Raw genomic sequence first — 19,991 nt, forward strand, 5'->3', positions numbered from 1 at the left:
TAGGTCTTCAGTGTAGGTTGGTTTGAGGACTCCTGGGTTCTCTTCATAACTTCATTCTTAGTTTTGGCCAAGTCATTTATACCTTTTACTCCTTTTTGCCCATTGATTATATGACTGTAATATTTTACTTGCCAGGTTTATGGAACAAATGCAGCCTTAATTTTGAGAAATTACATAAAACTAGAGTTCTAGAAGTGTGGCCTTTTAATCTGAAATATCTCAGTATGTCCTTCTGTGACCTATACTTTTGACTTTTGCTATAAGGTTAATTTTATTGTGCTTGGAGAGCCATGAGGACAGTCATGCTGTTAGTCCTATTTTTTCAGAGTGTGGTAAATCTGGCAGCTTCATGCTTGAGATTGGCATAAAGTAAATGGTCATACTAAGGAAGGTTGCAAGAGCTTTTTGTGGGAAAGTAGTTGCTACAGAACCTGAAAAAATTAATCTGGAATGAAAAGAATATTAAAGCATTTCCAGAAAACAACACCACTGGCAAAAGGATTGCTCTTTTTCTTCTTGTATACAGGTGCAGAGGAGCTTCATATGGCAGGACAATGGCTCAATCCTTGTTTCCTTAACTGCTGTTCAAACTAGTGAATGTGGAATATGGATTGATATAGGTCTCTGCTGCCATTGGAGCTGCCTCATTTTTCAGAGATGTCTTAAGACTGATCATCCCCCTCACTGTGATAATGGTAAGTATGTAGAGTTTTCAAGTATTTTTGTGGCCAAGGTTGAGTTCAGCTTTTGCTGCTGCAGCTAAAAAAAGCATTGGTACCTTGTGCACATTGAACCAGAGATAAATAAATTATTGGCCTGTCTGTTTCTGGTTTGCCCAAAGAGGGTTTTTTGTTTTGTTTTATCTGGGAACTTTTAAATGTGGATTGTAAGTTTGGAAGTAACACTTTGAGAAATCTGACCATCTCTTGTCATCTTATTGTGAAACTCCCATACCTTCTTGGTGGTTTCTCATGGGCAGCTCCTCACAACACTGACTCCTTCTTCACAGTACAGCCAACAAACTACAACTCTTCACAGCACAGACAACAAATTCCAATTCTCTCCTCACCCAGCTAACCCACTCTTTTGTAGCACTCGTCTTCTTATTGGACACAACTGTGGCCTGTTAAGGGCAGGCCTGTTCCTAAACTTTGGTGATTAGTACAGCTGCAACTCCTCAGGTGTGAGACTACCTTCTGCACTATCTTTATTTTCTTACATTCTATCCCTCCACAGTCTCTTTTCCTATTTTTATTTTTTTTGAGGTTAGAAAAATGATAATGCCATCAGTGGTTTACAAAGAAGAAAAGGGGTTTCTGCTGGGTTACAAAACAGTTGTAGGTCACACTGCTTGCTTTGTAAATTCACTTCTGTGGGGGATCAGGCCCTTGTACAATTCACCTTTTAATGCTGGGGTTGAGTATGGCCTCGTGGATGGAGTAAGGATTTACAGTATAGGCAAGTGATCTAATGGGAAACTTCACAGGTCTCTCTGGTCAAGTTATGCCTCATAGATTTCAAAATTTTGGGATTCATTTGGAACACATTTCACATATCTGTTTCCCCCTCCTTTCGTAACAGAACATCTTGAGTCCCCACTACAATACTTTCCAGACCAACTTCTGAAAGCTGAAGTATTTGCAAATAATTTTCTTTCACTTAGAGAGGGTGTTTTTGCTCTCCCTGATTGCAACACCTGGGGACAGTGAGTTGTAAGGCGCAGCTGAAATTCAGCTTAATCAACAGAGAAGTGAAACTGAGGTCACAAGGGGGAACTTTTCACTCTTCCAGGTCAGGACATTCAAGGCGTGTGAGTGTTAGTGTGTGTGGAAATTTCACCCATGACTAAACCCAGACTTGGCTGCCCAGCTGGTTTTGCCCATAAGTATCTCACTGAAATCTTTGCAGATGTCAGAATTCACACAGAGTGATTAAGCCTGGATTTTCCCTCCTAGTGTGCTGTTGCACAGTATTGGATAAAATGGCTGTTCATTGGCACTCACACCAAGGGTCCATGTTAGTGTTAGGTTGTGTAAATTCTGTAGGAAGCATTTATTTTTCTTATATTCTAGCTTGAAAGTTGGTGTGTGTGCAAGAAACCCTCTCTATTGTGAAATAATAATTAGATTGATTATGGAAAAAGTCCTCCTTCAGTGTTCTCTTGGTGCTTTAGCACTTACTTATCCATTAAGTAATTAAGTAAAAATGACCTCTACTATTTCTGCTTCTGCTATTGCTGTTATGCATATCTTGGAAGTTACTGGGTGAATTGCTGGCCAACTAAGTCTGTAAGACTTGAAGAGGGGAAAGTTGATGCCTGCACGCTAGATGCAAGTTTTCTGAGAGCCCAAATTATGACTAAATGTAATGTCTTTTCCAAAGTAGGCCTGGATTTTCTTGTAATGCCTCAGTACAATTTAAGTATCATTTGTAAACCATTAATTTACAGTCTTTCTGCAGGTATAATTCTTTAGGGGCAAAAGCAGTTGATTGACATTTTACATTTTCCTCAGGGGATGAGGCTGTGCTCTATCACAGAGAAATGAGAGGTGATTATATGCCAGAACACTTGCTGCTCTTAGATGCCAGGAACTGCTGTCCATTCAGCTCTGGTACAGAGGAAATTCCTACATTTTCTTTCCATCAGTTTCTCCCTACCTTCCCCACTACCTGACCTTGTTCTCTGTTCTCTAAGTGCCTCTGCACATGCACATACAGCGTATGTAAAGCAGTATCTGGAAACTCTTAAGAACTGTAGGGAACCGAGTTGAAAAGGCCCTGGAAAAATGAGGATTTCATTGCAGTGCGTTCTGAATTCCCCTAGGTGTCATGTTCTAACCCTTCTGAGCCTCTCTCTGCACAGGCAGATTCTGTTTCAATTTATGTTCATCCAAGATAAATAGCTGCATTGCTTGAGGAAATATTAATTTTTGAGGAGAAAAAAGGTCTTGGACATGACAATGCAAACACATAATTAAAAGGTTGTGCCCTCAAACCATAAAATGCACATATTTTTCCTATATTGTCTGATGGGTTCAAAAAGAATTGGAAATGTTTGTTTTGGCTTTTCACAGCCTTCCATTTGGAAACAGTTATGAATGTGGGACTTGTAGTGAACAGGTTTGTAAGATGCCTTTTTCCTTTTTTTCCCTCATGGCAGACCCCACAGGCATCTGCCCACCTCTTCTTTCTTGGCTGCCTGTTTCTACCCCCCATGCTGACACTTGACCCTCATCCTCAGCTTTTTGTGGTAAAGGGTAGATGTGGTGACATTTTTTTTGGCAAGTACAAGGAACAGCCTTATGACTTGTCTTCCCACAGCCTTCTGTTTCCCATGTCTTTTTAAGTGTCATGTGTCCTGGGCTTGCAGGCCTCAGGGTGCTCTAGACGTGGAAGAGGAATAGCATCTTTCTACAGTGTGTTTGCTCTCTGGCTAATCCTGTGTTTTTACCATTCCTTTTATTTTTCCTTCTCAACAAAAATGTCTCACAAGTGTTAAAGAGGAAAGGTGGCTCTGGGCTAGCCTAGTGTCTGTGTTCAGTGCTGTTGATGTGCCTATGTGCAAGCTGAGAGAAGTTTCATTTGCACCAATTTGGATCCTTTGTCCTATAAGCTGTTTTTCCTTCTATTACACATGATAGAAGGCAACCCTGACTCTCTCCCCTTTCTTGCCTGTTCTGTTCAAACAGAATTAAAGCAGCATATCACTTTATTGGCCAAATTTATTTCTCCAATAAATCTCTTCTGATGGATATGGGAAATGCAATTAATTCTGAAAAGGTTAAGGCTCTAAACCCTTCTCTGAGTGTGAAACACTGGAATGTCAGGCTTTTGACAGATGCAGACTAAAGGAGAAAAGAGACTATTTCTTAGGATTTGGAAGTGGAAGTGCAATGTTGTTATATAAATCAAAGGGAAATCTTCTCAGGGGACTAACTCTCCCAAGAGAGGCTCTGTCCCAGAGTCTCCTCCGGGAATGGTGGGTGTGGCTGCTGTGAATGAATGGGATGTGCCAAACGGGCATGATGTTGGTACTGAAATATGAAATATACTGACCATCTGATGGGGCTCCAGATCATTATGACAAGTTGCTTGTTAATGTCTGTCTGAGTCTGCAATATGGCAGAAATAAAAAGCTTTATGTTAAATAATCTGGTTCTTAAGACAGCAATGAAGGCTCAGAAATGAGGTTTCTTCATGCTTTCTGTTGTTTGACATCTACATTAAAACATGCTGTATATAATAAACTACATTGCTGTAAGTGACCACTGTCCTAGAGTTAGGAAATTTGATGTGTCTTTGTTATGCACTTTCCATTGGTAATGAAAATGAACTTTTCTTTTTCATAATTTGAATACCTCACTTGTAATGTGTACTTCTGACATGTTCCACAGTATTGCCACAGGTCATCTGGACTAAGTGTCATGAAATAGCTCTGACAGCATGTAGTAACAACTAAATCCTCACCTCTCCCCTCTCTGTATTCCTTCAGTACTTCTAATTTAGGCAAAATGTACTTACCTGAAATTATAGGCAGGATGGATTGTTGGAAATTCTGGAGTTGCCTTTCTCAGTTCCTCTGAGAGAGACTCTCAAGAAGCTTTTGTCCTCCTTTCATAATAAATTTAAGTGGGACATTATTTTATGGGTGTGACGTGAGGATACAGCACAGCTAGCCACCCAATCCAGGTAACTAGAGGGAAGTTATAACAAAATCAGAATGGTGATATAAGATGTTAAAAAAATAAGCTCAAAACTTCTAAAATGCATGTCAAATCTGCCTGGTACCAGTGCAGGTTTTTAATCAGACAGCTGCTCAGCGGTTGTAAGATGCAGGATGCTTCATTTGAAACCCTTTGCAGTGACGATGATGCAAGTAGGAGGGATGTTTTTGAAAATGCTAGCACAAATGTAAATTCTGAGTCTTTCCTTCTTGAGATGAGTAAGGTAATAGTGTATAGCTGATGTTTGAAGGCCAAACTGGGAAAATAATCTCTGGCTGCTAAACAGACCATCAGGAGGCCAAGAATCCTCATTGACTTAAATCAAGTTTCTCTTGAGGGAGTCCAGATCTAATGCATGAGACCGCTATTCTACAGACAAGGATGGATAAACTGTACATTTACCGGGCAAGAAAATAGTGATATGTATCAGGCTTGGATTAAATGTGAATATTAATTGGGTGTAAATTCTCTGGTTTCTTCTTGACAAATGGGATGCTAGAAGAAGTCTGTATAGCTGTGTCTTTGAGCCTCATTGTGGGTCCCTTCCAACTCAGGATATTCTGTGATTCCTCATTACAGTGACACAGCAGTGCCTGTTAGCCTTGAGCAGCCCCTGCCTCCATTTGGGTGAGGGCTGTTTCTGCCACCTTGACCTCCGGTTTTTCCCTCTTCCCATCTGCTCCTTAAGCTGGAAAGGGTGAAAGCAGCTCACAGTGGGAAATGGTTTGTCCCTCCCTGGTTTATAAGTGCCTGCTGGTACTTGGTGTGCTGTGGAGGCCACGAGGAGAGCCTGCAAAGGGAGCTGGGGGTTACTCCAGGAGGTGCTCTGGCAGAGCTGGCCAGGCTTGGAGGTGCAAAAGGTTTTCAGTGCAAACTATGTCTTATGTGAGACTTGCTCGTGCACTTGCTGCCTTAGAACTTGCTATGGTAAGAGAAAGGCCAAGGTCAGGTTGGATGGAGGTTTGAGTAACCTGGTCTAGTTGAAGGTGTCCCTGCCCATGGCAAGGGATTTGGAACTGGAGGATCTTTAAGATCCCTCCCAACCCAAATCATTCTATGATTCCATGAAGGAAACAATAAAAATACTCTTTAAACAGCTGACTTTAGAGTCAACTAGAGTGCAGGTGCCTTTCTGTGAGATTCAGAAAATGGAGGCCAGTCAATCTTGATCCAGGACAGGTTTCCAGGGCAGGTCTTACGGCATGAGGAATTACAGGAAGCAGGATATTTTGCAAGATGCCATATTAAATTTTGTTTTAATCAGTCCTTTTGGTACTAAAAGGAACAAGTCTTGTTTTCAGCACACAAAACATGGTGTTACATCTGGCTAGTTGAAGAGGAGGGACTTCCCTTCCAAACTCATAGTGCCATCCAAAGTGCAATCCTTTCCTTGATAATGGTTATAGTTTGCTGAAGTGTGAAGAGAAAAATTCTCTGAGAGCTGAATATGCTTTTGGCATACCAGGAAGCAGCAGAACAGGCTGATTTGAACTAAGATTAATGAGATCTTATGGTGAAATATAGTAAAATAACTCTGTGGTTGGAGTGATGGTAAACACTGAAGTCTGCAAGAGCTTGTTTTTTCCCCACCACCTGGTTTAGAATGATTTCAAAAAGTTTGCTTCTCCTCTCTTTTTGACCTGAAATGAGAACTTCAGATTTTTTTTTACAAAAACCTTGGAAATTTCATCAGAAAGCTGAACATCTGAAAAACCCAAACTAAAAGAAAAATTTAAAAAATTTACTTGTCTTGCTATAAACTTTGTTGTTCCACATTAACATTTTTCTTTAAGGAATGTAATATTTGCCTTGAAACACCAAAGAAACTTTCTTGGTCTATTCAAGAAGGAGGGCCAATACATGGTGCATCATGGGAGATGTAGTTTAATCTGAAAGGCCAAGCCAAATCCAATTTTAAAACACTCAAGAGATGACAATATAGCATTCCAAATGAAAGTTTCTTGGGTTCTAACCTGAAAAATAGGGATGATAAACAATTTGTCAGGTCACTGGAACACTTGATCAAAGATGTATGTTCGTAGGGAAAATGAAATGAACTCTTTTTTTTCTTTCTGGATGGTAGCCTTGTGAACCCAGCCCAAGAAGGTCAGAACAAGTCCCCTCTGAATCCTTCATTCATCATCTGTATGGAAGAACTGCACCACTGGGACAGTTGGTTAGCCTGCAGGTAATTCCCAGACTAGAAGAGAGTCCGGCTTTATCTCTAATATAGCTGTGTCAGCTTTGGTACCAGGCTTTATCAGTAAAATAAACAGACATGACTGAATTGTACATGGACTCAATTGGCACTGAAAGTTCTATTGTGCATCTGAAATATTGAAATTGAGATTGCATCTCTCTTTTAAGTACACACATTGGAAATGAAGTTGTAATTTGAGAAGATAACATTTTTATATAGTCATTTTTCTGGCTCTAGCTATCAGTAGCTTTAAAAGTATTTTATAAATAAAGGGTTGAAGTGTATTATAACATGCAATGGTACATTTGGGACATGTAACACAAACCTTAATGAAAGTTCACAAGAATTTAACATGCAGAAGTTATTTTTAATTCACAGTATCTTATCTGTTTTCAGTTCTTTTGAATTACAAAATGCAATTGGGATGTCTTAAGTACTAATTCTTTGCCAAATTTAATTTGTTTCCATATTAAAGGTATTTCCCAGTTACACTGACATGAAAAGCATCTGAAACCATTAAATTTTGCTATATTTTTAACTTTAAAACCTTCATAATGCTGCCAAGAGTGTTTTTAAGAAATTTTGAGAAAATTATTTTTCTCTGGGACAAAAGCTACCATAATAAACCTTTTTTTTTTTTTTTTTTCCTGGCCTGAGGGGTTCATAATAATTTTGAATGAAACTCCCCATGCAAGTGGGTGCTCTGATGAATGGGGGCTTGGGGCCAGAGATCCCCATTTGATTACTGGGCCCTGCTGAAACAGGAGCAGGTGGTTACAGAACACAGCAGCAGCTGGGCTGGACATGGTGTGTTGGTGGGATGGAGGCTCCTACTGTCGGTCCTGAGAGAGGTAAATCCCTAAGGAAGGACCCTGGTCCTCACTTGGGCAGAGCAGCATGTTTTGCTGCTACAGTTTCTACATGTCCTCTGTGTTTTTGGAAGAGGAATAAGGCTGGGTTCAGGACACACATGGTGGTGGCAGTGAACGTGGGTGAAAGGTGTACTGCTACCAGGAGCAAGAGTGAATGGAGATGGGGCATCAAGGGGAAGCTGTGAAGGTATGTGGAAAAGTAGAAGCATTGAGGAAAAGAGGAGCATAAATGGTATCCAGTGGAACCTGTCCTGTTTTAAAGATGTCCTAATGACAGCTCTTCTCTCATTGTGAAATACCAAAGAGTGATGATGGAAAAACTCTTGAGTGTCTGATGGATGTGGCAGAGCAAAGCTTGCAGAGCCAAGCCTGAGCTCTTTTCTTATGTCTCTAAAACAAAACCCCACTAACACCCAAACTGGCAGTGACCAACCAGGTTGTTATCCACTGGTGAGTTGGTGATTTCTGCAGTCCCTGGGGCAACGTGTGCCCAGCAGTGCCTGATTTGAGAAAGGACAAAGTTGCACAGACTGTGGAGATAATTTGAGTTGTGTTGTCTGATGCTTCAAATCATGTAGCAAATGGTTGACATCAGGTCACTCTAGTTATACTGCTCCCATTTCACCCTGTTCCTCGGTCTGACCCTTGTTTAAAGAAAAGATAATTTATTTGGAAGGCTTGAGTCATATTTTTCCCTTTCTCCCACTTGTTTAGCAGAGTGTATGCAATACTCAGGAGGCAAGAGACGAAGACAAGGGAGAACTGGCTGTAACAAATGACTGCATCCTCACAGCACACTTTGGCAGCACAGACCTTGGGAGATTTCTGATTGTGCCTTCCTGTGACTTGCTCAAGATGGAAGGGCGTGAAAGGGACATTATGTTCCTGGAGCAGACATGGAGAGAAAATGATAGGGAGCACATTCTCTGTGAGGGGAGGCATTGCTGTGTGAGACTGCAATAGAGGCTCATGACAGGTCATGTTGTGCTACATAGGGGCAGATGAGAGAGGATTTTGACCCTTGTTTTAGAATGAGTACACATGTGTATGCTCTGGATCAGGGGGCATTTTTTTGCAGTGCTGGCTAACAGGGCATGTGCTACAGAGTCCTCACCGAAAGGGCAGGAAGGCATATGTGCCCACCCAATAGGCAAGTTCAAATTGTCTCCTCCTTAGTTGCTTAAAAATAGTTCAAAAATAGATGCCTTAAATGCTGTTACTCCAGCAGGATTACTCAATAGTGAATTTAGCTTTGGATTCTCTCCATGGCCACAGTCTTAATTTTAACTCCTCATGAAAGAATGCCACAAGGCTGCTTTTCCATCTGATTTTGGTGGGGAAAGGAAAATCTTTTGCAGAAGCTGGGACAAATGAGTAGTATTCAAGATTTTTCACATCGTGTTTCCTTGAAGAAGGCAGAGGAAGTGCATAATTATTTGGAAAATAATTTGGCAGGTTCTTCCCAGTGCTAGGCTGTTTAATGCATCAGCCCGTCACACTTAAACAGTTTAGGGATCACTTACCATTTTTGATTACACCTGAGATTGTTCACAGAAGTTGTTTTGACAAGGCCTAGCTTTCTGTTACTGAGCTGCCTGATATTTTTTCTAATGAAGAGATTAAACCCTAGTAAAACAATTTTTCAAAATCTTCAAGCCTGCAGATATTCCTAACAGGGTAAGCATTTGCTCTCCTTCCGCTGCCTGTTGTGAGGAGCCCAGTGTGTTCAAATGGTATGTTTTGCACTTTTTCAGATTGCAGCCTTTTTACAAAGAAGAGATGTAGAATAGTGTGGTACAGACTCTAGCCTTGTTCAAAATAATCCCAAAATAATTGGTGTAACCATGTGTAATCAGCAAACACCTAGTATTCAATACACTAGGTCCTACTATTTTCTGTTGAATTTACTCCAACTAGGGGAAGAGCACTGTGTGTTTTTTGGCAGTAGCTTTTCTGGAAAATGAAATAAGTGAAACTATTCTCACAGAGAAGGGGATGGGGAATGGTTTCAGGACCCCAGATTTTGTAATGCAGTTCTTTAAGAAACTGGCAGTGAATGAATATCTAGGCTCGTTTTAGACAACAGCAGGATTTTGTAAGTTTTCTATTATTTAAGGTCTAATCTCCCACTGAAGTTAAAGTTGAAATGAGTTTCTCAGCCTGGGGTGTACAGAGTTTATCAAAAAAGCCTTGGTAAAAACCTTGTGTAGTCTGCAATTGTCTGTAGTCAAGTGTCTCTTTCTTCTCCAGCCTTTTCTAGACCTCAGGAGCTGGGGACATTAAGAATTCTGGCATTCTGAAGATGTTTGTTTTAGCTTCACTTAAATTCAACAGAGATTCACTGCAGTTGTCTACTTTATTTAAAAAAATGCTCATGAGTCATAATTAAAAGCATTCTGCAATACTGTGAGTTTAAAAAGTACCAGGTTGCTTAGCTGGGTTATTATACAGTACACAGCTTGTTTTGAAAATATTTAATATGTGAGCCTGCTGAATGTTTGGGCATATCCAGCAACACACATACACAATGCTGCTCTTTTTATTAATAGAAAGTTCACTTGACACAACACACACCAGCGTTACCTTTCTGACACAGATTTAGGCGGCTTTGAAACCTCCTTTTAGGGTTTCATGTCTGCTGTGTACATAGGGTGAAGAGCCAGCTTACAGAAAAAAGCACTGATAGATGTCTTTCCAGGGGATCTTGGCAAGAGTCACTGCTATCACCAATACTGTTTCTGGTATCACTTGCATCCATTGCCACAACCTGTCAAAACAGGTGTATTTATAGGCCTTGAGGGACTGAAAAAAGGAATCAAACATTTGCATAGCATTTTCCATCAAGTACCCAAGGACTGAGACTCAAAGGATTTTGATATGTTTCCAGGGATTACTTAGCTGTGCTGATTATTTCTATCTTCTCTTTTGCAGTCAATGTCTCACTTCCAGGTCTGAGGAAAAAAGTATTCTCTCTTCTACCAACGAAATCATCAACAAAATACTGGTTGGCTTCAGAAAAACTCACAAAAATATTTAAATTCACATCAGAGAAAACTGGCATGAGAGCTTACTTAACACTACAAATTAAGTTAAATTAAGATGTAGTGCGCCAGTGTGATTAATTAGAACTACTTTGCTTAAAAAGTATGTGCCTTGCACTGAGATATTTTTTCGTGCTCTGTCTTGGCAGCAGTTAAACTCTAGGGTACGAGAGGCTGCCTACTCCTTGTAATGGCTTGGAATAGTTAATGGTGTTGAGTTCTGGAAGAGGAAGAATCCCACTAATTGTGCAATCCTCCTGGCACTGGGGTTTGGCAGGACGTCCTCGCAGTGAACCTACGCTGGGTGTGCCGCCCTTTGTAGAGTGTGATGCACAGCTTGGTGTGCCTCAGGCTGCAAGAAATAATCATTTTCAGCAGGGTGAGGGAACTTGAGTGCATAACTTTTCAGGGCTAGCATGACAATCATGACTTTTCAGGAGATTTATGTTTACTGTAATGCAGCATCCCACTTTTCCAAAAATTTTTAGCGGTGATGGTGGTGAGTGATAAGGAGACAGTAAAGCAAATTGAGTTAATGAATGTAGTCCTAAGACTATAAAGGATTTCTTTAAAGGTGAAGTGCACAGGAAAGGAATATTTTTCACTTTGTTTTAAAGAGAGAGATTAATTCAAGTTCAGGAAGGGAGTATTCAGTTGTATCGATATGTGAAGAAGGTGCCTCTTTTGGCATAATCCCAGATGGAAATAGTGGATCATGATAACAGCATTTTAATTCATGGTTTGTCAGGACATTATTAAGTGGCAATTAAAGTGACTCAAGTGTTCCAACACACAGGTTGCCGAGGGCCAGCAGATGATAAGACCAAGATTAAAGAAATTGAAATGCAGATCTACATTTTCTATGAAATGGTTGTGAAAATATAAGCAACTTAGTCCTGTTTGATGTTACTTCCATAAACTCCTATTCTCAAGAAAGCTTCATGTGCAGCTCTTTTACTTCTGTGACTAGGGAATTGTAGTCTCCTTCCATTCTTTACATCAAATTGTTAGCTTGCAGCCTTGCTCGTATTTGCTCCAAGAGAAGAATGATCAAAAGTTTTCTGCTGGCTACAAGCCCTTCACCCTTTGGAAATGTTCTCTTGACCGTGAAAAATTTTTTCTTGGTGTCTTTTATGAATAGGAGCAAAAATTTCCAAGGAGGGAAGTTCTGATTGTACACATGAGAACTGAAAGGTGCTTTCCAGGGGAGTCTGTACTCTTCCACAAAATCTGGGAGAAGACTGGGAAACTGTGCCCAGAGGTAATGTATTGTGCCAGCTGCAGCCTCAACTCCAAAACTATTTGGTTTGGCTGGTAGTACCGAGACTTCAAGTCCCTTCCCATCCACCTCCTTTTTAAACTTGCTCCCATATGTACTGTCTTGTACCTTTGTCCTGCAGCTACTTGGTTTTTTTTTTTTTTTTTTTTTTTTTTGTTTTTTTTTTCCTAAATGTTTTCTTAATTCCAAGCCTTTTGGTTTAATGTAACCTTGTGAAAAATGATGAAATAATTTCTTCTGGGTTGTTTGCTTCTTCCAAGGATGATGATTTTTATATTATCTGAAGGAAGGAGATTTTGCCTTTTCTTTGTTCAGTTGGCCAGATAGCTCTTCTATTTGAACAAATCTTGAAAAATTAACTAAAATACAAAATAAATATATATATTTTTCTCTTTTTCATGGGCCCTCACTTCTGCACTTGTCCTTGTAAGCTGCAAGTAGCAAGAGAGATCTCCAGTTAAGTGGGTTTTCAGTAGAAGAAATTTGATTTGCACTATGTAGCTAGCTGATGATTTTTTCCTTTTATATTATTGGAAATATCAAGGGTTCAGGGAATATTCACTGTGTCAGCAGCCTTGCATCTAATGAGGTTGTTTGGACTCTGCTCTCTGAGCCAGAGTAAAATCTTTGAAACATGTTAGTCACGATTTAACTGCAACTGGGGAAGGTTTTTAACAGTGAGCTTTAAGTAAACTGCATCTTTTTGAATTTCCTGGGCAGCTGCTTTTCTCTCTTTGATGTACTGTGCCTGGTGATGCTGTTAATGAAATGCATAATTATGTGTTACATAATAAAACCGAGCTAACATGAAGGTGCCTAATAGATTATAATGATGTGGAGCCCTGAGAAACTAAAGACTATTGGGGTTTGTTGAAAAGTTCCTCTGGTGACAAAGATGATGTCTAAAGAAGTTTGAATAACTGTGCTGATAAATTAATTGTGGTCTCTTTGTGTGTAAATGACATTTTTCAGGATTTTGTATATAGAGAGATTATTGAAAAAAAAAGAAAAGTACAATTTACTAGGCTGCTGATGTATGAAGTGTCAGCGCCGAGTGCTTCCAGTGCCTATTAGAGCTGCTGGCTTTGGACAGATGGGTGCCCTAGGCAAAGACATTTTTTGGCACAGCCTGTCTCACCCATAGGATCAAAAGGAAAGACAAAAAAAAAAAATCTGGCAATATGCACAGAGAGTAAATTGCATCCTAAAGAGCAGCCCCTAGAATGCAGTCTTGGAATGAATATTGATAAATGAAACATTCCGCTTTATGGCTGAAGAGTTGTAGGTGTTTTGTGACTGCTCCCAACTTTGATCCCTCCTTTCTCTGCTTTTGTCACCTGCATTTTCTCTCCCTCTGTAATAATCTGTATAACTTGCTCCTTTCAGAGAATCTTTAGGAACTGGTTTGTACACACACGTATTTTTAAAGGAGATGGTGTATAAGCTTCCAGCCCTGGACCACATGGGCTCCTGATGGTGCTGGGCTGTGGCTGGGCTTGCTTGGATGCTGCTCTGGGATCACAAGAGCCTGTTTGCTTGGAGGCAGGCAGGGAGCTCCAGTATGGATTTACAGCCTGCTAGTTACTTGGCACTAATTCCCTTGGGTGGGTGATTCTAGTACCTACTAAGAGTGCTTTTGTGCAGGTTAGCTTCAAGAGTGCTTTTGTGTGAGTTAGGCTCCTTTTTGAAGGTGAAATAAGCTGTTTTTCACTTCTCAAGCACCAAGGGTACCCAAATGGGCAGTCAGTGCCGAGCAGCTAATATGCAGTAAATTCACACCCAAGCTCACTGAGCATGAACTTCCTCATGCAGCCGAATCCCGAGGCTCTGCACTTTGTCTCTCTCAGCAGGGAGCAGATGGCCCTTCTCTAAACAGGGAATACCAATAAAGCCTTATGAAGAGCACAGATATTGTGTGCATGAAGATTCGTGCCTGTCCATGTGCTTATATGAAATGACTTGAATCTATCACAGTTCTTGGGTTAACTTCTGCACCCGTGATTTTTGTTAAGATACTTTAAGGTGAACTTTGCTGCTGAATTGCCATCATCCTTGTCATTAGCAGACACTTTTAGTTGCAGGTTTTGATTTCTTCCTTACTCATCAGCACCAAGACACCATACTTTTTGTTATATGAATGACTACATCTTTTGTGTATGAATCTTTCTTTGTTGCAATTCTCTTTCCCAGAATTTATTTGAACTCCAATTAATGGCTTTCTCTAGGTCGCTAAGTACTAGGATGTGAAATCAAATAAATTTTTAGATAAAACTTTGCTTTAGGCTGGGATTCATAAATAAGTTGATCTATAATTACTGTACAACTTCACTTTATCTTAAGATCACATAATGGGTTAAATTTTTGTGCTAAGTTTTCTTGAAATGTTATAAATTATTTTATCTGTTTTTTATGCTTATGCTTCAAATATATAATTGATTTCTAAGTCATCTGCATGTTTTCTTTATGTTTTTCCTCCAGTATTGCCTATATCCAAGAAAATTTTGCATCACAGAAATTGCCTCTCCAACTTCCATCTATAGTGAGAGCTCTGAACAACTCCACCAGCACTATTGTGGCCAAAGTTTAAATTTACTTACGTACAAAAGATATTGCTCAAAATGCTTTTAACATGTCTTTTTAGAAATGACCTCAGCCATCCTAGCTTGCCAAAGATAAACAGCATTTCTGCTCGACAGGCGTTAACCCTTGGAGGAAGTGAAGTCCAACGCTGAATGCAGAGGCACTTGCTCCGAGCATTCAGGCTGCTGTTGTAGAGAGGAGCCATCCTCCCTCCAGATCCCAGCACTCAGGAAGGCTCCAGGGCTGGGGAAAATCAGCACAAGCCTCGGGGTTTCTCAATCGCAGATGTAAAATGCTGCTGAATGTTTCTGACAGTAAAGAGGAGGGTCTGGCCCAGGTCAGCTTGACTGTTCCTTCTAGAGGATAGAAGGGTAGGAGGAAGGCATAAAGTGGGATGAAAAACAAGAAGGGATGGCTGGTGAGCCAGGCTCTGGTTCTTGATGTTCTGAAGATATTCTGTATAGGTTAAAACAATCACTTGAAAGTATTTTTTAGAGTTTAAGTTTCAAGAATTTTTATATTTAGAGTTTCAGAGTGCTTTTATAGCTTTTTATAGTCATTTTTACTGTTGGTTTTATTCCAGAAGAGTTTCCTGTAGTATGATACTTAAAAAACCCTTAAAAGGAATCCACAATAAGGATACTCCATTTGTGTGAATGAGTTGCAGCCGATATGATGCAGCAATTCTTAAAATCCCACAGTTGCTGTTTTCCTTTCAACTGACATGTTCCTGTTTTTAAATAAAACAGTTGAATGCTAGGTTTAAAGAGAAATTCAAAGAATGCTGTGGTGTTATTGGAAGTCTCTGGCTATGTCCAAGCAGAAAGGACAGTTGCATGACTCTGTTGTACATGGCTGACCATGCTATAGGAGTTCTTTGTTGGGATATGCTGTAAATCATCCTGAATGTTATCTTTTCAAACTGAGAACAGAGACAGAAGGAGGCTGAAATTTAAGTCTGGATAAATTTCCTACAGCTTATCATGCAGAAATGTGTTTATTGGCATTCTTTGAATGTAGATATTTGAAGTGCTTAACAATCTCTAACTGATGAGGTCTATTAAATGGCCATGTGCTGTACTTCACTTTGTCTGAATTGGAGAAAAGTTCCTGGGCAAAAGCCTCCTAGTCTTATGAGGAAAGGTTGCATATTTAGTCCCAGGGGAATTGCTAATGAATATACCTCTTTAATGGGATGCAATGATAGGGGAAATAGTGGGATGTGAAAGGAGATGACATTTTTTACTAAAAAACCTTAGTAAGGTATCATAAGGACAATATTTCTGTGCAGTGGTTTTCACCATGAAAAATATTTGACTTAATTTTGAGTGTGAGACCCACTTCATTGTGGGTCTAAATAGCATTAATTACATCCACATAACTCTCTATTTTGTGTAGGAGAATTCACTCTGAATCCTTTATTCAAAGGCATTTGTACTGGTGTGCTTTAAGTCGCTTCCCCCACAGCTGTTAGACATTTGCAGTAGCAGGTCAGGTGAACCTGGACTACCTTTGTGCTTGGTTATAGTGGTTGTATGCAGCCATGGAGGCAAAACCAACCAGTTCAAGGGAAATAAAGTATAACATATTATATACCTCACCACTCTTCTGAACATACAGTCACTACACAGGGAAAAAGGACAAGTACACTTAGAAGAGGTGTTTGGGGTGAGATACCATAATTTGTACACATGATTTTCTACAAGCAGAACTTCATGCCAACTCACAGGTTTGTGATTGTGGGGACAGGGATGCCTACACCATGCCTTGTACTGCCCACCATTGCTCTGTGTGGTAACTGATGTTCCTGCTGCTTGATCTCCTGAGCTGGACTTCTGTTGGAAGCTGCTTCATCCCTTTCCTGGCATCCTTAAGACAACGTTTGTACAAGGAGCTTGTTCTGTCAGGAAGCAGGAGTAAGGGAAAACAAGTTTATATCTCCTGAGCTCAGCAAGAAAGAAAAAAATATTTGAATTTGTTTGCTTTTTAAAATATTTGTCACAATGCCGAGCTATTTTAAGCAATCTGGCTACTTCATCTCTACTTACTATCCTCTTCTACATCCGAATTATCATAAGCCACCTGAAATATGGGAATCAGATGTGAATTTTAATGTAAGAGTCATGCTTCAAGCTGACAGGGGTGGGAGGGGGAGCTGTCACTGCATCAGCCAAGATTCTCTGGTGGAAGTGTTGATTGATAACCTATACCTGGGAAAGGAGGGGAGCACCCTTCCCCTTTCAGTGGACTGAGTTGCTTTCCATTCCCTTGTGAAAGAAGTAGGTAGCCCTGTGTAACCATTGCCTTCATCTCCAGATATATGAAAAAATGCAAAGTCCTTTGCTCCATTGTTTCCTTAGGTAGAGCTCATAAATGATCCAGTCCTCTCCACTGGTAGTGCTGGCTGTCATGCTGGCCAAGATGGTTGGTGTTCAACATGTCCCTGTAGGGTTCCCTCATGAAGCTGAAATGCATTCCCTACTTGGATGTGGAACCTTTTGTTCGTTACAGGAGAAAATGGTGAGGTCTCTCATGTTGCTGATCTGTAATTTTTCTGAGTCGTGTTTTCCACAGAGGCTGTGTGGCTTCTCTGAGACCTGGAGCTTAGAGAGAAAAAGGGGAAAAGGGAGACCCTGATCCTGAACAAGGTCCCCATGGTGTGATGTGCTGTACAAAGAGAATGAAAGACTCCTTTTCTCTTCAGGCTTGTGCTAGGTTTTGAATTACCACTGCCCCTGGAGTCCTGAGAGCAGTAAGTGCTCCATAGTGCCCAACTGGATGCTGTTTATTAAGGGTCCAACTGAGAATCCAGTGGAGGTTTTCACAGACCATTGTCACCGTTTCTTGTGAGCAAAAGCTGTAGAACAGAGGAGCAACAGCTGAGTATGGTGGAGTGTGGTTTGACTTCTGGATGACTGGTCTGAGCTTCCTGTATGTTGGGTACCATAAGATGTACACTTTCAGGTGGTGATTCCTGCCATCTAAGGACAGAAATTAAAGGGAGGTAAGAAGAATTGTTTTTTGAAAGTGCTTGCATTAACTAAAGACTAAATGTACAGCTCGGAAAAAAAAGCTGCATCCTTTATTTTTTTTTTTAATCTACATAAATCCATTAAGTCTTGTGTGTCTTTCAGTGTATGAACCAGTATCCAAATTTTCATTTTTTCATGGCATTGATGCCAGGTAATAAGTACTGTTTCCTCTCCTAAGTGTAGATGCTGGGTCTGTATTTATCCTAGCTAGTGACAACTCTGTACAACTGCCTTCTATAATATAATTAGGAGAAATGCTTATTCTTTGAGAGGTTCTCTAGGAATTAATTAGATATATATACACAGCCAAAGCTATTTGCAGGACACTTCACTTTTCTCCCAGTACTGAGGTCTACTGGGCAATCTTCTAGCTTCAAATGACCCTCTAGAAAAATAAAATGTTGGTGATTCACTCGGGTCACATTTCTTCCAAATGTAGCCATGTCTGAAAGGTTTTAACAAGCACACTGAATGCTGGGTATAATCTAACTGTGTTTATCATGAGAGGAAAAATTGCCAGCAATGCAGTAGGAGGAAATAAAAACAATCTGTGACATTATGGATGACTTCTATATGTACCACGGCAGATAAAACAGAGGGGAAGAAGCCATAAAGTTTCCCATGGTATTCCAATTAGATGACAAGCCCATGGAAAGAATTATAACTGCTTTCCTGGTTCAGAGTGAGGTCCTATTCACTTGAAGGACATATATATATACATTTATATATATATAAAATTTCATTTTACTCCCACTCCTTCTTTTTTTTCTTCTCCAAGCACATTAAAGAAGGTTTCTGGACAACCTGATCACAGACTATACCAATACTCTAAAGCAAAATACATAGCATCACAACTTGGTAAGGATTTTATAGCTAGACACTTTGCAGACTGCCAAGTTTTAGCCTAAATCCTCTTAGACATAGTCTGAGTAGGCTGATATATATCTCAAATAGCAGATGTAGTTGCTAAGCTGCTCTCCATCATATTCAAAAAGTCATGACAGCCAGGTGAAGTCTTCAGTGACTAGAAAAAGGGAAACTTCATACCCATTTTTAAGAAGGATAAAAAGGCAAACCCTAGCAACTATCATAGACAGTGGGATTGTAACCTCAGCAAGTTAGTGGATGATGAAAAGCTGAGTAGTGCTGTTAGTCTCCTTGAGGGAAAATATGTCATCCACAGGGGCTTTGGCAGGCCTGAGGAGTGGGCCACTGTGGACCTCATGAAGTTCAATGACATCTGCACCTGTGCTGGGGCAATCTCTGGCACCAGTACTGACAAGGTAATGAACAGACTGAGAGCAGCCCTGCAGACTTGAGGATATTGGTTGACAAAAAATCAGATATGAGCTGGCAGAAAGCCAATTGTATCCTGGACTGTGTAAAAAGGAATGTGACCGGTAGGTTTACTCTGCTCTTGTGAGACCCCACCTGGCACATTGCATCCAGCTCTGGAACCCTCAGGACATGGATCTCTTGGAGCAGGTCCAGAGAAGGTCCACAAAAATGATCTGATGGTTGGTACCTCTCTCCTGTGAAGAAAGACTGAAAGAGTTGTGGTTGTTCAGCCTGGAAAAAAGAAAGCCCTGGGGACAACCTGTTGCAGCTTTTTAATGCTTAAAGGGGCTTATAGGAAAAATGGAGAAAGACTTTTTATCTGGCCTGCAGTGATATGAGAACGGTCAACAGTTTTAAACTAAAAGAGAATAGGTTTAGATTGGACATGAGGAAGACATTTATTATGATGAGAATGTCTCATCCCTGGCAGTGGCCAAGCCCAGGTTGGATGGAGCAACCTGGTCTAGTGGAAGATGTCCCTGCCCATGGCCTGGGATTGGAACGAGATGATCTTTAAGGGCTCTTCTAGCCCAAACTATTCATTCTATAAGTATATCATTCTATGTCCCTGGTCTCTCTCCATATTTCTTGGATGCTCTGTTACCTTGTTATCCTCTCAAACAAATGATGCTTCACCATTCAGTCACCTTAGACCTCTGGGATTTGGACTGATCCCCAGCTCTGTTGTAGCTTGGGCATCCCAAACCCTGAATAGTGACTCAAGAGATTTCTGCTCTGCCTCTTAAAGTAAAAAATATAACAACTGAAAAAAATTATGAGGTCTACCATTAATTCCAAGCCTTAGATCTTGTTACTTCACCTAGCATGAGAAATCCACATATAAGGATAAGACAGTAAAAAAAATTAGTCTCTTTACATGTTACCTTATCTCTCTTTGCTCATTGCTTCTGAGCATCCTTGAAAC

At 40.3% G+C, this 19,991-nt stretch overlaps 1 pseudogene; it reads left to right on the top strand.

Moving 5' to 3' along the window:
* LOC118694526 (chloride channel protein B-like) overlaps positions 1-19,991 on the top strand; it is a 78,144-nt pseudogene that overhangs the window by 27,602 nt on the left and 30,551 nt on the right.

Source organism: Molothrus ater, chromosome 1 (assembly GCF_012460135.2).
Source record: "Molothrus ater isolate BHLD 08-10-18 breed brown headed cowbird chromosome 1, BPBGC_Mater_1.1, whole genome shotgun sequence".
In the NCBI taxonomy this organism is placed as follows: Eukaryota; Metazoa; Chordata; class Aves; order Passeriformes; family Icteridae; genus Molothrus; species Molothrus ater.